The sequence below is a fragment of the Tachysurus fulvidraco genome, chromosome 16, assembly GCF_022655615.1.
Source record: "Tachysurus fulvidraco isolate hzauxx_2018 chromosome 16, HZAU_PFXX_2.0, whole genome shotgun sequence".
NCBI lineage: Eukaryota > Metazoa > Chordata > Actinopteri > Siluriformes > Bagridae > Tachysurus > Tachysurus fulvidraco.
The window spans coordinates 1,738,077-1,756,851 of NC_062533.1; the positions used below are offsets into that span (position 1 = coordinate 1,738,077).

General features: G+C 45.5%; 1 protein-coding gene across 1 annotated transcript in view; it reads right to left on the reverse strand.

The window, feature by feature from the left end:
* The window catches only part of LOC113647559 (NACHT, LRR and PYD domains-containing protein 3-like), a 233,062-nt gene that overhangs the window by 151,093 nt on the left and 63,194 nt on the right, over positions 1 to 18,775 (reverse strand). The window lies entirely within an intron of this gene.

The window sequence follows — 18,775 nt, forward strand, 5'->3', positions numbered from 1 at the left end:
TGTGCGATTATATGACGCAAAATGCTGCGATTTTATGAAATACATAAATGCATGTGTGGACATGACAACCCATTCTCTCTGAAAGCTTGTAAGAAAGATTTCTCCTCGCACTCGTCCGCGTCCCTTTATCTCTGCAAAACAATAGGAGCTCCGGAACACTGAGAGAACAAACCACACGAGTCAAATCAAATCTGTTTTTTTCCAAACAGCTGCGCAAGATATAAGGGGGGGGGGTGTTCAACATAGATAGGGGTATGCAAGAATGCTGCTTCCTCACAACTCTTATCCAGGCATTGAAGGTCAATAAGCCTGTACATGAGCAAAGAGAAACTGAATGTCCTGAGAGTAATCTCACAAGCAGGTCAACCTATCTTGTCTTCTTCATACTGGCAAGATAGAGCGCTTAAAGAACAGGATAGACTCAAATCAAGAACATTAAATCAGAAGAGGTGAAGATGACATATAACACAGAAATACATTTTTACATGACAGAGGTTTTCTCGTTTCTATTACATTAAGCTTAAGGTTACGTTATCAGCAAGCCTTACCATCCTGTGTTCCCGATATTATGCTTATGTTTGCAGAAACACAGAGTACAAAATCAAAACAAAACACACTTATCACAGGTCAGCATGACCAGAGTGGGGAGAACATTCCTTTTTCGACAGAGAAAGAGAGATGTGGAAAGAAAATGAAATAAGCACAAAAATTAATTACCATAAAGAACATTCATTTCAGCAATCCCCTCTTTTATACTGAATAATAATGAAGTATAATTACAAATGCAAATTACACTATTTCTTGCTGTCCAATTCGCAAACTGCCAGAAGGAATCCCTGTCCCAATCGTGACGAGCAGTAGTAGAAGTAGAACAGCCATACTGGTCACTGGCTGTGTTTCCAGGTCCAAGAAGAGGTTGTTTTTCAGTCACCAACGGCTTCCTCGTGAAAGGACACTGTCAAGGCATGTGTGTGAAATCGATCTGCCATTCTTGAAAGTGAGTGTCAGGCATGGGAAGGTGTTGATGTGTGGCACCTGATTTTGAAATGTTGTTCTGTGCGCATATTAAATATCCGTCTAATATTCTATTCACGTCTGTGTGTAAGCGGAAAATACACAAAACCTCAGATAAATCCTGTAACACCCCACTTCGTCCGCAATGAGTGGGGCCATGAAACTTGCGGACGAGAAAAGGAGTACAATGTCGTGGTAGACAGACACGGCCCTTGTTATCTAGAATAACATAGGAATCAGTCGCACCCTGACTAGTCCAAAATTCGCCGCTCAGCAGGCGAAGCTGAAGCCTGCAGCGAAGGGAGATCCATGTCAGGTAGAACAGCACTGATCATGGTGTTAACAGAGACCATGGCTGGAGATAGGTTTGGGGGAAGTGGGCGTGAGGCCGCAGCCTGTTTAGCCATTCGGTCAGCGAAACTATTCCGTTGCACTTCATCCACCGAGGAATGCGCCCTAGAGGAATGCGCCCTAGTTTTAACAATAGCCACAGAACAAGGCAGATGACAGGCAGTGATTAAATCCTGCACTAACGAGGCATGGGAGATAGGCTTGCCGTCAGCTGCAGTGAAGCCACGAGATTGCCAGATGCGGCCAAAATCATGAGCTACTCCGAAGGCATAACGAGAGTCAGTGTAAATAGTGACGTCAGCGTCTTCAGCGAGAACACAGGCACAAGTGAGAGTGAAGAGTTCAGCTGCCTGCACAGAGGAGAAAGGGAGAGAACAAGATTCAAGGACAGTGTTAGGTAACCGACTAACAGCATAGCCACAAAGATAAACACCATCACTAGGTTTGGAGCAAGAGCCATCTACAAAGAGGACATCACCTGTCTGTAGGGGAACGGAGGAGAGGTTAGGGTGGATGCTAGTGGCATTGACTATTTCAGTAAGGCAATCATGATCAGAGTCACCCATACAATCATCCTGTTCATTAAGAAGGCGCTGCAGGGCATGCGCTACAGTGTCGAGAGAGGATGATAGACGTACAGTTAAATGATCAGTGGCCAATAACATGGTCTCATATCCTGAACGATGCTTTGATGACATGTGCTGTGTGTTTAAATTACGTAAAACTAGTGTTACCTGATGTGAGGTGTGTAAGATGAAAGGATGAGATAAAACGATCTCTTCAGCATCAGTTACCATCAGAGCACAGGCGGCAACAGCACGTAGACAGGCAGGCAAACCCTGAGCCACAGAGTCGAGGGATTTTTTTTCATGACTAAGACGAGATGATGACAAGACTGCACCACTGTCCAAAAACGCTGACTAAGACTAAATTAACATGCATTATTGTTGACGAAAAAAGACGAGAAGAAAATGTTTTGTATAAAATAAAAACTAAGATAAAATCTCTCTTCATTTTCGTCTACAAATGTCTCTGCTTTTTCATCAGCTGTTACGCCTTTAAAATATTCAGAACGAGTTCGCAGCTTCGCGCTGTTGCTCGTTACAGGTCTCATACGCCTATGGCTGCAACACGACACTGCTGAACAATTGTATTGCTTCCGCTAAAGAAAATAGTGCGCTCCGTCTCTTCGGTTAGAATCCTGTGTGTCCATGGCAACACTCTACAGCAACAGTGTGTTATAGTTAGCAGCGGTCTGTTATCAAGAAATAAAATAGTGTGTGCGTAGAACGAATTCGTCCACACGCCGCTCAAAAAAAAAAAAAAAATCCTGAGCGCAAGTCCACCGTCTAGGCTTTTTGTGTTAAATGATATTTCCTGTCGCTGCGCAGGCACTTTTATTGTACAGTACATGACAGCTTATGTCCCGATGACCGGTCTTTGCATTACTGTACGATTAAAAGCAGTGTCAATAAAGTAAAAAATGTGATGTTGTGATGGAAATTCTATTCTATTAATCAAAGATAATAGTTCAAGTGAACTTTTCACTAAGTTGCAGAGAAGAACGCAGCAGAGTCCTGTGGAATATCAAACTTCTGTTCAGGTATCGTGTATGTTGATGTCCGTGCTCCTTCTCTGTCACGTTGCCTGATATGCACGTTTCTGACTTGCAGACCTGGGCCATAGCCGTAAGGGTGTTGTCAAAAGTATCATTTCGAGGTGTCAGGGTGGTTTTTGTAGTAGACGTTGGGAACACCTTACTCACGTAACATGACTTATTAATATGTTGCCTGGCCGTCCATTTGGCGCATTTTCAGAATTTGTTGGCATGTGGATAAGATGATGCTGGGTCTCTCCATATGGTCAGCAGTGCTGACAGGATCAAGAAGACTCTCATTTTCCTTTTATGGCACCCGGCACACTCTTTTCCCTTACCCCTAGTCACTGAGATTAACCCAACTTCTTGAGTCTACGTGCTGGCGCTTCAGGGCAAATATGTTTCCGTATTCACTTACACACCTGGCCCGCCCAGCAGACTATTGGGTGTCTCAGTAATCTAGTGCACATCACGAGTGTCTGTCGGTGGTGCCGGAACCTTCCGTGTGTGGCTTTGATGGATCCAGGACTCTCGTCCATCAACCTTATACGCTGTCGGTGTGACCAGTAGGACTTGGAAAGATCCTCTCCACCTCAGGGATGACCAGTTTTTCCTCTGGAAGTCCTTGACCAGAATCCACTAAGCAGGTTTCAGCTTACTCTTAAACTTGCCTTTTTCCTGTTCCTTGAAAACCTGCTTAGAATCAACAGCAAGAGCATGGCATAGCTTTTCACAGAATTTAATGATAGCATCATCACACATCATTGTCATGTCATGGGACATAGGGGTGTTATTCCCACGCTTGGAGCCTGCCAAAAAGAATTTCAAATGAGCTTTGGTGAGATCGTTCTCTGATATGTGTTCTCATGTAATGTAACACTAATGGTAGTGCTTTGGGCTATGGCAATCCGGTGTCTTAACAGTATCTGGCCAATTTGTTTTCTACAGTGCCATTGCCACACCTGATGAGGGATTTCCCACCTAAGAATGATTTCTGTAAACAGTGCCTTTGCTACTGCCGTGGAGTCTTGTTTCGCTGTTGGGAAAACCTCTACCCATTTAGAGAACATGTCGACTATTATTAGGCAATACCTTTTGCCTGCTAATGGAGTAAGGCCAATAAAAGCCATCTGTAGGTATTAGACAGGTGCTTGTGGCTGGAATGGGATGCCTGGATGCACCTCCAACCCCCTTGTGTTTCTTACAGATTAAACATTTAAAAAATTAAAAAAAAAAATTAGAGTCATTTTGGAATCTCTTAGTCTACCAGGTCTTTATTATTTCACTGTACATCCCCCGTTTTGACACATGGTCTTTACCATGTGTCAACATAAAAAGACAACAATATTTTTGGTAAATCCGGTTTCCCTGAGGCCCATACCAAACACCTTGTTTTTGGACACTTCCCACCTTCCTCCAGCTTTGTTTCTCCTCACAATCACTTATAACCTGTAGTTCAGTGAGATTTAGGATAGAAGAAAACAGTGTAATTGTGTTGTTTGCCACTGCATCAGCTTTTCCATTACCTATGGAAATAGGATCGTTATTAAACATTTACATATTGCAATTGCTTTTGAAAGTAGAATTGCATCCAAGAGGTCAGCTATCAGGCCATGGTCTGTGTTGGGTTTGCCTTGGGCAACAAACTTCATTACAGTCATAACAATTATACTTCATTTCTTTGGGCACCTTTTGAAATCTTCAATTTTACACAATGGGTTAAGATCTGATAAATCATCAGGACGGATCTTTACATCTCTCTTTTGCCCCAACCATCCAATTTAGTGGTGGACTATGTAAATTCAATTTTGAGCTGTAAAAGACAGCTGGCTGCTCGGTTTGCTTCCAATAATGAGTCGGAGCAACCTGTAACATCCATATTCCCATGTTTTTCCATTGGCAGATTTGACCAAAGAGAGATGTGGAGATGCATGGTTCATTTGGAATGGGTGTGGATAACCAGCTCGAGTTAAAACCCGAGATAAGTCGAGATAAGTTTACCTCTACTGCACATCTGTGCTCAGTCCATATCAAATGTTTAAACAATCTGGCTTATCTAATTTCCTATACCACTCTTTCTCATACTGTAGCTTTCATCCGATTCACATCTGTGTATGTGTGCAGTGCAATGTAAAGTTTTTATGTAGTCTTTGTGAGAAGAAGAGATGAGAATTTTTTTTCCTTTCCACAAGAGTGTGTGTGTGACATCAGTAAAAGAAAAATCACACAGTTTCCATTTGTATCATAGAGCAGAGATCTGGGATACCATTTTACAAAGCAGGAGTCATCTCCCCATTCTATCTTAAGGCCTAGTGATGTGCTGATTATTTATAAATTTAATTTGCACATCAAATCTCGACCCAACAGATTATTGGGCAATACTCAGAAATCAAAAAGAAAAATCCAAATAGTTTCTGTGTATTTACGGTTTCGCACCTCAAGGGCACTGAGAATGACTCATTGACTGACATTCCTGATGCTCACGTAGTAAACAGGGGGTGATTGCTCATTTTAGGTGAAACAGATAATTCACACATATCATATCACAGAGTGCTGCTCCTGAGTCAACTAAAAACTGTATCGGTATTTGTTCGACTAATAATGTAATCACAGGCATTTCTTTAAACCTGGGCTCAATATATTTAGCATAACTTTCATTCACAGATATAATAAAAAAGCTCTGATTTTTTGCTAGACATTTAATTAGTAACAGGTGGAAATAGGACAGTTAGCTTAAGCTTTTCTTCCTTGCTTTACATAAAATTGTCAGACTTACCCATCCCTGGGTGGTCACCCATCCCAGACCTGTTCAAACCTCTGGTTTCAGGCCTCTTGGTTTCCACTCGACATTTCTTAGGACAATACCGCGCCGGGTGATCTGCACATACAAAACATCCATTCTGAAATCCATGTCTGTTCCGTCCTCTTCCTCTGATGGAATCTCCTCAGACAACTGAACCATGTTGAGATGGTGTTACATTTTTAACCTTTCGTTTTTTTCTTTTTTGTCTCTCTGCCTTTAGCAGCTTTTCTGCATGGATGAAATGCTGTTCAATCATAGACAGTTTTTCAGTGTCCCAGGTGATGCAAGTTGACTTGCAATGTCCTCTCTTAATCCATTTATGAAACTGTTTCTGCGATGTGCCTCATACGGAGTGAGGTCAGCAGCTTCAGCCATGTTATCAGGGCATTCAAGGCCACTGTGTGCATCATGTACTACTGTCAATAGTGCAAGATATCTGGAGACTGTTTCATCGTCCTCTTGTCTACACATGGAGATTTTTGTCATGTCCATTTTTACCAGAAAGTAAAAAGATCATGTTCCCTAAATGTGTTGAAAGAGGATCATCTTGTCTCACACTTCTGAGAGCTGCATTCCTTTGTGCACATCTGTGTGTAACATCCTGCTGGAAAGTAACCTGTCCGTTGATTGGGTGTAGAAGTAGTAGCAGTAGGAAGCAGTATAACAGCTGGTGGTTGGTTCGTCTGCGAGGGTGCCTGAGGTGGTGGTCTGAGAGGGCAGCCATCCAGGTCTGGGTCTACAAAAGATGTAAAACACAGAAAGAAAAAGATTGTGAATAAGTTTGTGTGTGATTTGCATGCTCTTTTACTTCTTGTTTCTTGTCTTTGACGCCTCATGCTCCTGCAATTTTCTCTTAATCTTTCTCTCAATGCCTTTCACTATCACTACCTTTTCCTGGAAATCCACAGTCCATTACCCACTTACAATATTGTGATACAGAACCAGGTCCATAACTAGTTATCATAAATTGAACATTAGGATGTTTACAGGCCCTTAAAAATTTTCAAACTTTTCCTCTCTTTGTACAGTATATTGTTACATCAGGGGTGCCGTGTGTACAAGCCATCCTTAGCCCTAAATTCTCCCAGTTTTCAGATTTTGATTTCATAAGCCTATACATCTCTCTCATACATCTTAATCATATTAGCTGAGTCCCAGACTTTGCAAAATATTTTCCTCATCTTTCTCTTCCTTATTGCAACAACACGCACTCTTAGTACAACAGGACCCCATGATTAACAATAATATGCTCTCACGGCTCGTCAGCACGTGAGTGGAAACCCAGTTTCCCTTTCACTATGTTCTCACTGCTCGTCAGTCAAGTGAGCGGAAACCCAGTTTCCCTTTCACTATGTGCACCAAAAACTGTACTTACGTCGATCATCGTTTAAAATACCCTCTGGAGTCTGCTCGTTATTTCTCTCTGCAAGGGTCTTTTTCCCTATAGGATAGTAGCGTCGTCCCAGTCCCACACTGAGTCCCGCTGTCCTTTGGGTCAGACTGGAGGTTGATAACAACTTGACATGACTTCTGCAGCAGCCCGTCGCCTCTCAGGTGGTCCTGTGGACGAACGAACTATCCTGGACAAGCCCCCAGAAATGTGGGGAAATTCTATTCTATTAATCAAAGATAATAGTTCAAGTGAACTTTCCCTAAGTTGCAGAGAAGAACGAAGCAGAGTCCTGTGGAATATCATTTTTATTCAATACACTTGCAAGTGTGAAGTCAGTCTGTCCCAACCTAAGTCTGAACAGAGTGAGTTACTTGGATGTAAGGCAGTTCTCCTTTTATACATGGAGCTATGTGTGTGTGTCTTCCACTGTGCGTTACTTCCTCTAATCTTGTCTTTGCACAAGCAGTGCAACGGTCGCTCCGTTAGTCTCCGTTATTTCCACACACCTGCAGCCTGCAATGTTCTTGTCTCTTCAGCCTAGTGTGCAACTGGAAACAGTTCAGTTCCCCTTTGTTAATTTTTTACTGTTCCTTTTTTTTGGTGTGTGAGCATTTTGGTACAGAATGTTCAATGTTCATTTTTGTTATTCACAACATTTTCTATTACAATGTGCATAAAGTTCGAGTGTATGTACTGTTTAAACGAGTGTTCTCAACTTCTCACTGATACTTTTGTGATTCGAGGAGTTTTGACAAGTTTTATATGTTTATCTTGATATTGTTTCTTATTCAAAAGTGGTGACAGAAAAAACTCCTTACCCCCAACCTGAAACCTCTTCCCCTGTCACAATCGCATCATAATCAAAATTAATAATTAGGCTTAAAAGCAAATGTATAGAAATACAAATTTTAGCATTATCAGTAATCTGTGTGTGCATTTTCCTTGAGAACCAAGCAAATTGACTCGTAATACCATTTGTTTATTATATTGCAATTGCATATCGCAATATTGACCTCAATAATCGCAATATGACATTTTCCTTAAATCGTGCAGCCCTAGTGTGTGATTTATGCAGCTATGGATACATATAGTCCATATTATATGATGTGTTTTGTTTGTTCACAGACCACAAAAGAAGAAATCAAACATCAGCAGATATCAGCTTGACTCTATATTCAAGGTGTGTTTTTACAGTGTAATTTATTGATGTATATCAGCATTATGGGTAATCAGACAGAATTCTACTTTTTTATAAATGATAATAAAGAGGGTCTTTTCTTCTTTTCATAAAATAAAAGTATCTCTCACTGTGTAACATGATAATATTTAGATTTGTTCCTGTGTGTTTCTAACCAGGAGCTGGAACACAGTAATCACTCTGATAAAGAATAAACTAAAGAGCTTTAGAATCTCCTGAGTCCAGATTACCCAGCATGCACTGAGAGGGAGGTGGCGGAGGATGAGAATCTGCACAGTGTCAGAGACGGAGCGCTGAAGATCACACTGCATGTCCTGAAGAACATGAACCACACAGATCTCGCTAACACACTGTACAACAGTAAGAGTCATGACTTTATTCCATCAGGTTCACTTTAGATGAAGGAAATAGTTTTAGATATGAATACTTTTAGTTTTAAATTTAATTTTAGTATCATGCACATCTGCTTCTTTTCTGTTCTGTTCATGGTCCAGCTTGTGGTTACTCTGTACAATGGTCCTGTTACTTCAGTAGTATTTAGTACATCAATCAGAAATGATAAGCAGTGTTTAAAATATTTTGCATTAAAACAATCTATTACTAAACTAGATATTACTTTGTTTATTAGAACTCGCCTCTGTGTATCTGCCAATGTTGAAGTCCAAGCTGAGAGATAAGATTAAAAGAATTAATGAAGGAATCTCACAGCATGGAAGCTCAGCACTTCTGAATGAGATCCACACGGAGATCTACATCACAGAGGGTTGGAGTGGAGACGTCAATAATGAACATGAAGTGAGACAGATTGAGACAGCGTCCAGGAGACCAGCAACACAGGAGAAACCCATCAAATGTAATGAGATCTTTAAAGACAAGTCCATCAGAACTGTGTTGACTAAAGGAGTTGCTGGAATTGGAAAAACAGTCTCTGTGCAGAAGTTCATCCTGGACTGGGCTGAAGGAGAAGTAAATCAGGACGTCACTTTAATGTTTCCACTTCCCTTTAGAGAGCTGAATCTGATGAAGCAGCAAAATCTCAGTCTGATGAAACTTCTTCATCACTTTTTCCCAGAATTGAGAGAACTAGAATCAATAGACGGTGACTCCTACAAAGTGGTGTTGATCTTTGATGGTCTGGATGAGTGTCGACTTCCTCTAAATTTCGAGAAGAATGAGAGATTGTGTGATGTGACAGAGTCAGCCTCAGTGGATGTGCTGCTGACGAACCTCATCAAGGGGAATCTGCTTCCCTCTGCTCTCCTCTGGATAACCACAAGACCAGGAGCAGCCAATCAGATCCCTCCTGAGTGTGTAGACCAGTTAACAGAGGTACGAGGCTTCAGTGATCCTCAGAAAGAGAAGTACTTCAGGAAGAGGATCAGTGATCAGAGCCTGGCCGATAAAGTCATCACACACCTAAAGTCTTCAAGAAGCCTCTACATCATGTGCCACATCCCAGTCTTCTGCTGGATCTCTGCCACTGTTCTAGAGAGAATGTTGGGTGAAGCAGAGGGTGGAGAGATCCCCAAGACTCTGACTCAAATGTTCACACACTTCCTGATCTTTCAGATCAAACACAAAGACCAAAAGTACCATCAGAAATGTGACACTGATCCTCAGCAGACCAGAGAGAGTATCCTGGCACTGGGAAAACTGGCTTTACAGCAGCTGGAGAAAGGAAACCTGATCTTCTATGAGGAAGACCTGAGAGAGTGTGGCATTGATGTCAGAGAAGTGTCAGTGTACTCAGGGGTGTGTACCCAGATCTTCAGAGAGGAGTTTGGGCTTCACCTGGGGAAGGTGTTCAGCTTCGTACATCTGAGTATTCAGGAGTTTCTGGCTGCTTTATACACATTTCTCTCCTTCATCAGCATAAATGTAAAAGAACAACAAAGTACTCATCTGTCTGATCTTTTCAGGAGGTCAACAATGTCTGATCTCCTCAGGAGTTCAGTGGACAAGGCCTTACAGAGTGAGAATGGACACCTGGACCTGTTCCTCCGCTTCCTTCTGGGTCTCTCACTGGAGTCAAATCAGACTCTCTTATATGGCTTAATGCCACAGACAGGAAGCAGATCTCACAGCAAACTGGAAACAGTGGAGTACATCAAGGAGAAGATCAGTGAGAATCCATCTCCAGAGAAATCCATCAATCTGTTCCACTGTCTGAATGAACTGAATGATCATTCTCTAGTGCAGGAAGTACAAACTTACCTGAACAGAGGAGGTTACAGTTGCCTCAGAGGAGCCAGACTCTCCCCTGCTCAGTGGTCAGCTCTGGTGTTTGTGTTACTGAACTCAGAACAGGAGCTGGATGAATTTAAGTTGTGGAAATATGATCGATCAGATGAATGTCTTCTGAGGCTGCTGCCAGTGGTCAAAGCCTCCAGAAAAGCTGAGTGAGTATTTTTATTTACAAATTTAATTCAATTCCAATTTATTTGTATAGCGCTTTTTACAATGGGCTTAAACATAGAACAGAAGTTAAAGATAAGGAGAAAAAATAATTAATATAGTAAAAAATTAAGATATATATATAGTTCACAGTGTGTATGTGTGTATGTATGTATTTTTTTATCCCCAATGAGCAAGTCTGAGGTGACTCAGGCAGCAGTGGCAAGGAAAAACTCCCTTAAATTGGTAAGGAAGAAACCTTGAGACGAACCAGACTCAAAGGGGAACCCATCCTCATATGGGTGGAACTGGGGGTGAGATTACAAATATACAGTCAAACAAGTGTTGAATTGGTGTAAAGATCACATGGAGTTCAGATCTCCTCTTGGTATCATAGAGTCCAACTGGAGCTGGTAGATCTGTAGATGTCTCAGGATTATGTATTACTGCATGGTTTGTCATTTTAATGTAACACTGAACTGCACTGTTTGGATTATTCATTCATTCATTCACTCACTCATTTTCTACCGCTTATCCGAACTTCTCGGGTCACGGGGAGCCTGTGCCTATCGGGCATCAAGGCAGGATACACCCTGGTCGGAGTGCCAACCCATCACAGGGCACACACACACACACACTCTCATTCACTCACACACAACGGACAATTTTCCAGAGATGCCAATCAACCTACCATGCATGTCTTTGGACCGGGGGAGGAAACTGGAGTACCCGGAGGAAACCCCCGAGGTAGGGGGAGATCATGCAAACTCCACACATACAAGGCAGAGGTGGGAATCAAACTCCCAACCCTGGAGCCTGGAGGTGTGAGGCGAACTTGCTAACCACTAAGCCACCATGCCCCCCCTGTTTGGATTAATGTTTGTTAATAGTTACTCTAATCACCTTTACACAAACCTCTGGTACTTTTACAGAAGATTGTTTCACTTATTACACTAACGTGTTATATCTGAACTGAGGGCTGGGCCACATGGACAAAATCTTATAACGTGTCATTTTATATCTTTTATATATGAATCATGAAAAATCAAGTGTTCTCTAAAATATATGAAAAAATATCTATATAAAATAACTGCATGCATTTAAGAACTAAAGATATATCTGAACTACTCTTTATTTTCTGCTTATTTTGAATGTGACATTTAACAGAACTCTCACAGATGAGAAAAACAATATAAAATGGGATAAATATGGAAAGAAAATATAAAAAGTAAATATTAAAACACTCTAATGTCCATCAAGTATCTAGGTTCAGGTTTCCATGTTTTGTTCATGTGTCACAGTGTTATGGGGAGATTCACTCTGTCATGGCTTTTTTCCTCAATTGTTCTTTCTAATAAAAATAAAACAAATGTGTTTTTTTTTAATTTAACCCAATACGACTTTTGACTTAGTTTCTGTGTCTTGATTCTCTGTTTGTTTGCTGCCTGCCCTGATCTCCTGCCTGTTCTTTCATTTTTGATTTTTGCCTGTCCCATGATATCGTGTTTTGCCGTGTTTGACCTTGCCTGTCTGTTTCTGAGTTTTGAATTAAAAAATGCTGCAAATGGATCACCAGCCATAGGACAGACAAAGTGGGAAAATGTTCAGCTTTATCTTCTTATTTTGTTAGAAACAAGCTAGGCAGCTAACTCAGATGAGTGATGAATATTTTCTTTTTCTAACACTGAACTGTTTGTAGAGAATGGATTTTTGAAATGTGACTTTTTATATAAAGAGTTTTATTTTAATGGGGTTCTTTTTGTTCTTTGATTATCAAGTGTACAATCACGTAAAAAGAGAAAGGATGAATAATGTGTCACAGGTGAGTGTAGTGTCGTGACCACTGTTACTAAAAAGTCCTGTTTTGTTCTACTTAGAGCTGGACAAATACACCAAACTGTTAATGATCGATCACATTCTTGTTGTTGGATTGTGATTTTTGTTAATCTGTTGTGGCTGAATTATAGAAAAATTTTTTTGTCTGGTTCACTGCATCAGAAGATGGTGGATGTGGTCAAAACAGATGGTGACACAAAGACAGTCGGTCAGGTTTATCGACGTTACTTTTGAAGAGACGTCAGGTTTCATACTTTGTAACCTTTCTGTGCATTTTGGAGATTTTAAGCTGCTTGGACTGTGTTTGTATTTATAAGCAGCTGTAGTGAATCTATTTTTGTTGTACAACATTGACTGGTTTTGTTCTCTGTTCATCATTAAATACTGATAAAATATTACACTTTGGGCTAAAGGTTTACAGACACTGATGTCTGATATCACTTGAGCTCTTATTGGACTGGGAACAAAACACTGAATTGTACCATACTGGAAAGAGTGGAGGTGGATTTTCTTTATTGTATTGAATATGGTCTTGTATACAGCTTAAGTTGTGTTTTATATTTGAGTTACAGTGGTGAGTTAGATGTGCCAACTTGTTTTGTCTAGTCCTGGGTTAAAGCACTGATTGTATCTGACACAGTCTTTTTTTTTTTAAACTGGGGATAAAGTGTGTTCCTTAAGAGAAGAAAATAATGACAGTTAAATTGTTGAAGGTAAATGTGTTGTGATTTTGACAGCTACCTTGGAGTCGGACGTCTCACTTACCTTGCTAATTTTGGGGATGTTGTGCTGTTCAAAGCTAGTTCCACACTGTGTATTATATAATATACACTACACTCTTCAGGAAGTACCATGTCACTTATAGCCACCTGAAGCCCACCAACAGTACACAAATCCTTTTGTGTAACACACAGTAGTGTTGTGTTAGATTTTTACCTACAAGGTGCGTTAGATTTCCCTTCTATGTGTATAGTCGGTGTTTTAGATTTAACAAACGAATGTCTGTATGTTGATCCATCTAAAGCTAATACTTGTGTATATACATTGTAACTCATTTAAAGGTAAGAAGTTTGACTTTGTTTATTTCTGATGCTGTGTGCAGTCGTGCTGATGTAACGTCACTCTGTAAACAGGGAAGGAGCTCAGATTTGAGAAGAAAACCCCACATTCACTCCACTGTAGTAAAGAGTACAATGTTCTTTCTAATATCCTTTATTTGCATTGTTTATGATAGGTGATAGATTTTTCCACATCTACATTTTCTCAATTTTTAAAAATGTGTTTATAAGGTTAAAAAAAAACTACACCAGGTTACGTATGTAACCCGGTTCCCTGAGAGGGGAACGAGACGCTGCGTCAGTGCTGACGCTATGGGAATGCTTCTTTGAGGAAGTTGTGTCTGAAGCTCTGTGTGCACACACGCCATTTAATGGCTCGGAAAGGACACGTGACGGAGTTAATTACTCGCCAGTAAGTCCATATAAGGGCATCTACGTCACACTGCTCCAGCTCTCTTTGTCTGAAGGAAGCGCGAACGGATGCCTGGGGTGTGGCCAGCAATGCAGCGTCTCGTTCCCCTCTCAGGGAACCGGGTTACATACGTTACCTGGTGTAGTTCCCTTTCGAGGGAACTCGACGCTGCGTCAGTGCTGACGCTATGGGAATGCCAATACCCACGCCGCCACGCACCAGTCGATGACTGCGCCAGAGGCCGTGAGAGAGCACGAGCAGACTGGGAACAGCACATCATAGGCCCCGCAGTACCTGGGACCCTGGAGTGGGGTCCAAGTCCAGGTCATAGAATCTGATAAAGGTGTGCGGAGAGGACCATCCTGCCGCAGCACAAATATCTTCAATGGGGACACCCCTGGCCAAGGCACTGGATGAGGCGATACCCCTAGTGGAGTGGGCCCTGATGCCAAGAGGTGAGGCATGACCGCGCACCTCATAGGCCTGAGTAATGGCCTCCACCACCCAGTGCGCCAGGCGCTGTTTGGAAACTGGATTACCCCTATTCCGGCCCCCAAAACAGACAAAAAGGGCAGAGGAGTTACGCCACGAGCTAGAGCGGTGGACGTAAGTCCTCAGGGCCCTTACCGGGCAAAGCAAGTGCAGCCTCTCCTGCTCCGCCGACTCATGGGGCGGGGGACAGTAGGCTTGCAGGATGATTGGACATCTCGCCATCCTGGGCACCTTAGGGACATATCCTGGCCTGGGGTGCAGGATAGCCTTGGACATACCGGGGGCAAACTCTAGGCAGGCGGGGGCGATCGACAAAGCCTGCAAATCCCCGACTCTCCTGAGAGAGGCCAAGGCAAGAAGCAGGGCAGACTTCAGGGTCAGAAACTTCTCAGAGGCTGACTCCAAGGGCTCAAAGGGGGCTTCCAACAGCCCCTCCAGGACCACGGAGAGGTCCCAGGAAGGAAGGTGTGGCCTAGAGGAAGGCCTCAGCCGCCTGACACCACGCAGAAAGCGAGAGACCAAAGGGTGCCTACCCAAGGAGGCCCCAAGGACAGGTTCGTGGTTCGCGGCAACTGCGGCCACGTACACCTTTAGAGTAGAAGGGGACAGGCCCCGAGAAAAGCAAGACTGCAGGAACTCCAGCACTGTACCAACCGGGCAGTGAACTGGATCCTGAGAGTGCTCGTCACACCAGAGGCAGAAAAGCCTCCACTTCAGAGCATACAGTTTCCTAGTGGAGGGTGCCCTAGCATTCAGCAGAGTCTCTGTCACCTCAGTTGAGAGGCCTGCGTCTAGGAGCTGGTCCCCCTCAGGGGCCAGACCCAAAGCTTCCACATCTCGGGGCGGGGGTGATGAATTGCCCCCTGCGCCTGAGAGAGGAGATCCCTCCTGATGGGAACCTCCCATGGAGTGCCGTAAAGGAGGGAGACTAGGTCCGTGAACCAAACCCGAGAGGGCCAACGGGGGGCAACTAGAAGAAGGTTGACCCGGTCGTGGCGCACTCTGGCTAGGACTTGTGGGAGCAGAGCTACCGGGGGAAAGGCGTACAGACGGAGCCTCGGCCACGTCCATACCAGGGCATCCAGGCCCAACGGGGCCGGGTGAGAGAGGGAGAACCACAGCGGACAGTGGGTCGACTCCTCTGAGGCGAACAAATCCACTTCCGCCCGGCCGAAAATCTGCCAGATTCGCTTCACCACGTGAGGGTGAAGACGCCACTCCCCGGGCCTTAGCACCTGCCTCGACAGGAAGTCTGCCTACCGATTTACACGCCCTGGGATAAAAACCGCTCTTAGCGAAAGAAACCTGGTCTCTGCCCAGAGCAGAATCTGCCACGCCAACCTGAACAGGGGGCGTGAACGCAGACCGCCCTGATGGTTGATATAGGACACCACCGCGGTGCTGTCTGTTCGCACTAGGACATGACAGCCCTCCAGGTGCGGGAGAAAGTGTTGCAACGCTAGGAACACAGCCCTCATCTCCAGGCAATTTATGTGCCATGAGAGACAGGGGCTCTCCCATAGACCCTGGGCCGGGCGGCCATCTAAGGCTGCGCCCCAGGCCCGAAAGCGAGGCGTCCGTCGAAAGAGTCCTGCGACGGTGACACGCCCCTAGAATGGGACCCAAGGCCAAGAACCGGGGTCTTTTCCACATAAGGAGGGTACGAAGCCCATGGCGCGTAACCCGTATAACCCTGAGGGGATGCCTGCGAGGATGAAAGCCCGCCCCCTTGAGCCAGAGCTGGAATGGCCTCATGTGAAGCAGACCCAAAGGAATAACGTTGGCTGCTGCTGACATGAGTCCGAGCACCCTCTGTGCCTCGGCAACAGAGAGGCTGCGGCCTAGCCGAATAGCTTTCACCGCCGACAAGATGGAGGCCACCCGGGTGGGAGACAGATGTGCCCGCATCGTGGTGGAGTCCCAAACCACCCCCAGAAAGGTGGTTCTCTGAGAAGGAGAAAGCACACACTTTCCTGGGTTCAGCCTGAGTCCTAAGGACCTCATGTGGGCAAGCACAGCATCTCGATGCCTGGCTGCCATAGCCTCCGACTGGGCAAGAATGAGCCAGTCGTCCAGGTAGTTCAGTACACGGATGCCCTGGAGACGCAATGGTGCCAGGGCAGCATCTATGCACTTTGTGAACGTGCGTGGCGAAAGGGCTAGGCCAAAAGGAAGGACACGATACTTGTACGCTTCGCCCCCGAAAGCGAACCTGAGGAACTTCCTGTGCTCCGGCAGAATGCTTATGTGGAAATAAGCATCCTTGAGGTCGATCGTGACAAACCAGTCCTCGGATCTGATCTGGGACACGATCATCTTGAGCGTGAGCATCTTGAACTTGTAAGTCTTCAGAGTACAGTTCAGAGCCTGCAGGTCCAGAATCGGACGCAGCCCCCCGTCCTTCTTGGGAACAACAAAATATCGGCTGTAAAAGCCGGAGTCCCGCTCTGGGAGGGGAACATGCTCTATGGCCCCTTTCTCCAGAAGTGAGAGGAGTTCCTCCCGGAGGAACGCCGCCTGGTGCCCGCCCACATTTGTGGGCAACACACCCTGGAAACACGGAGGACGTGAGGAAAACTGGATCCTGTACCCTCTTTCCACAGTATTCAGGACCCACTGAGACACCCCTGGCAGAAGTTTCCACGCTGCCAGGCTGCCTGACAGTGGCGTCAAACTTGTGCAGACCTCCCGGGCGCCCTGAAACAGCGCACCGGCAGGCGCGAACCCGGGAAGATCTGCACAAGAAAGGGGAGCCAACACAGGCCCCACTGCCCCCCGAAACGACAAAGGCGGCGGGGCTGGCAGTAGGGTGAGCATCTCTGAATAGGGCGCTCCCAGGAGCCCCTGCCCTCGGGCATCAGGACTCCTTCATGGCCCGCTTGGCTGAGAGGACAGACCTAAGGTCCTCTCTCACCGGACGGGTCCGGGTCCGGGCATGTGAACCGGCCTCCCTAGTTTTAGACGGGGGGGCTCGGGCCGCCACACTAGCTCTTCTCACTGCCCTGAGTGAGCTAGAAGGGGGGGGCGGCTAGATGATGGCCCAGGCTGCTCCCCGCGGCGAGGGAGAAACTCTTTGAACGCCGCTGACTGGCGTTTCACCTCCTGATGCCTGTCGACGACAGTACTAACTGCGTCGCCGAACAAGCCCTGAGGTGAAACTGGGGCGTCCAGGAGAAAGGACTTATCCTTCTCCCTTATGCCTGTCAAATTAAGCCACAAGTGTCTCTCCGCGGCAACCAGCGCAGCCATAGTACGGCCTATAGAGCAGGCCGTCTGCTTCGTGGCACGGAGCGCGAGATCAGTGGCGCGGCGGAGCTCGGACACCGCCTGAGGTCCCAGCCCTTCACCGCCATCCAGCTCTGCTAGCAGATCAGCCTGGTAGGCCTGCAAGACCGCCATGGTGTGCAGCGCTGCACCCGCTTGACCCGCTGCCTCATAGGCCTTACCCACAATGGCCGAAGTGGTCCTACATGGCTTGGATGGAAGGGCAGGTTTTCTCCATGCGGGCGATGCAGGGGACAGATAACTGGCTAGCGTCTCTTCAACCCTCGGCATCGTCCTATACCCATGGTCTTCAAGCCCATTAATGGCTGAATAGTCTGACAAGGCTGGAGAAAATACACGCGCCGAAAAGGGATTTTTCCAAGACCTCGATACCTCAGTATGGAGGTCTGGAAGAAATGGCAGACGTCTGCGTGCAGGTGGCTGACGGCCTGAAGTGAGAAAGCGGTCGTCCAGCTTAGAATGGGCGACACCAACTACCTCCTCAGGCCAATCTAAATTCAGCTTCTCAACAGCCCGAGTTATTACCTCGAGGAGCTCCTCGAACGCGACTGATTGCGTCGGCCGTTCTGAGGTGGAAAGCCCCTCCCCTTCGACATCGAGCTCCTCAGAGCCGGATGCGGAAAGCAGCATGCTCTCTTCCGGGTTGGGAGAAATCGCAGCGCGAGCTCCCGAACGCGAAACCGAGCGATCGGATTCAGGGGAGAGGGCAAGAGAAAGGGGAACACCCGTCTCTTGCTCCGCCTCCGCTAACTCAACCTGGGAACCCCATGATTGAAGCCGCCGCGCTGCCTCGGCATACGCAGGACCCGAACCACGAGGCGCAGCCGAAGCTGAAAACACAGCCAGGCGGGATCGGAGCGTGCGGAGAGGGAATCCCTCACAATGCACGCAGCCGGCTCCCTCGAGAGCCGACCGGGCATGCTCCTCTCCCAAACACACCAC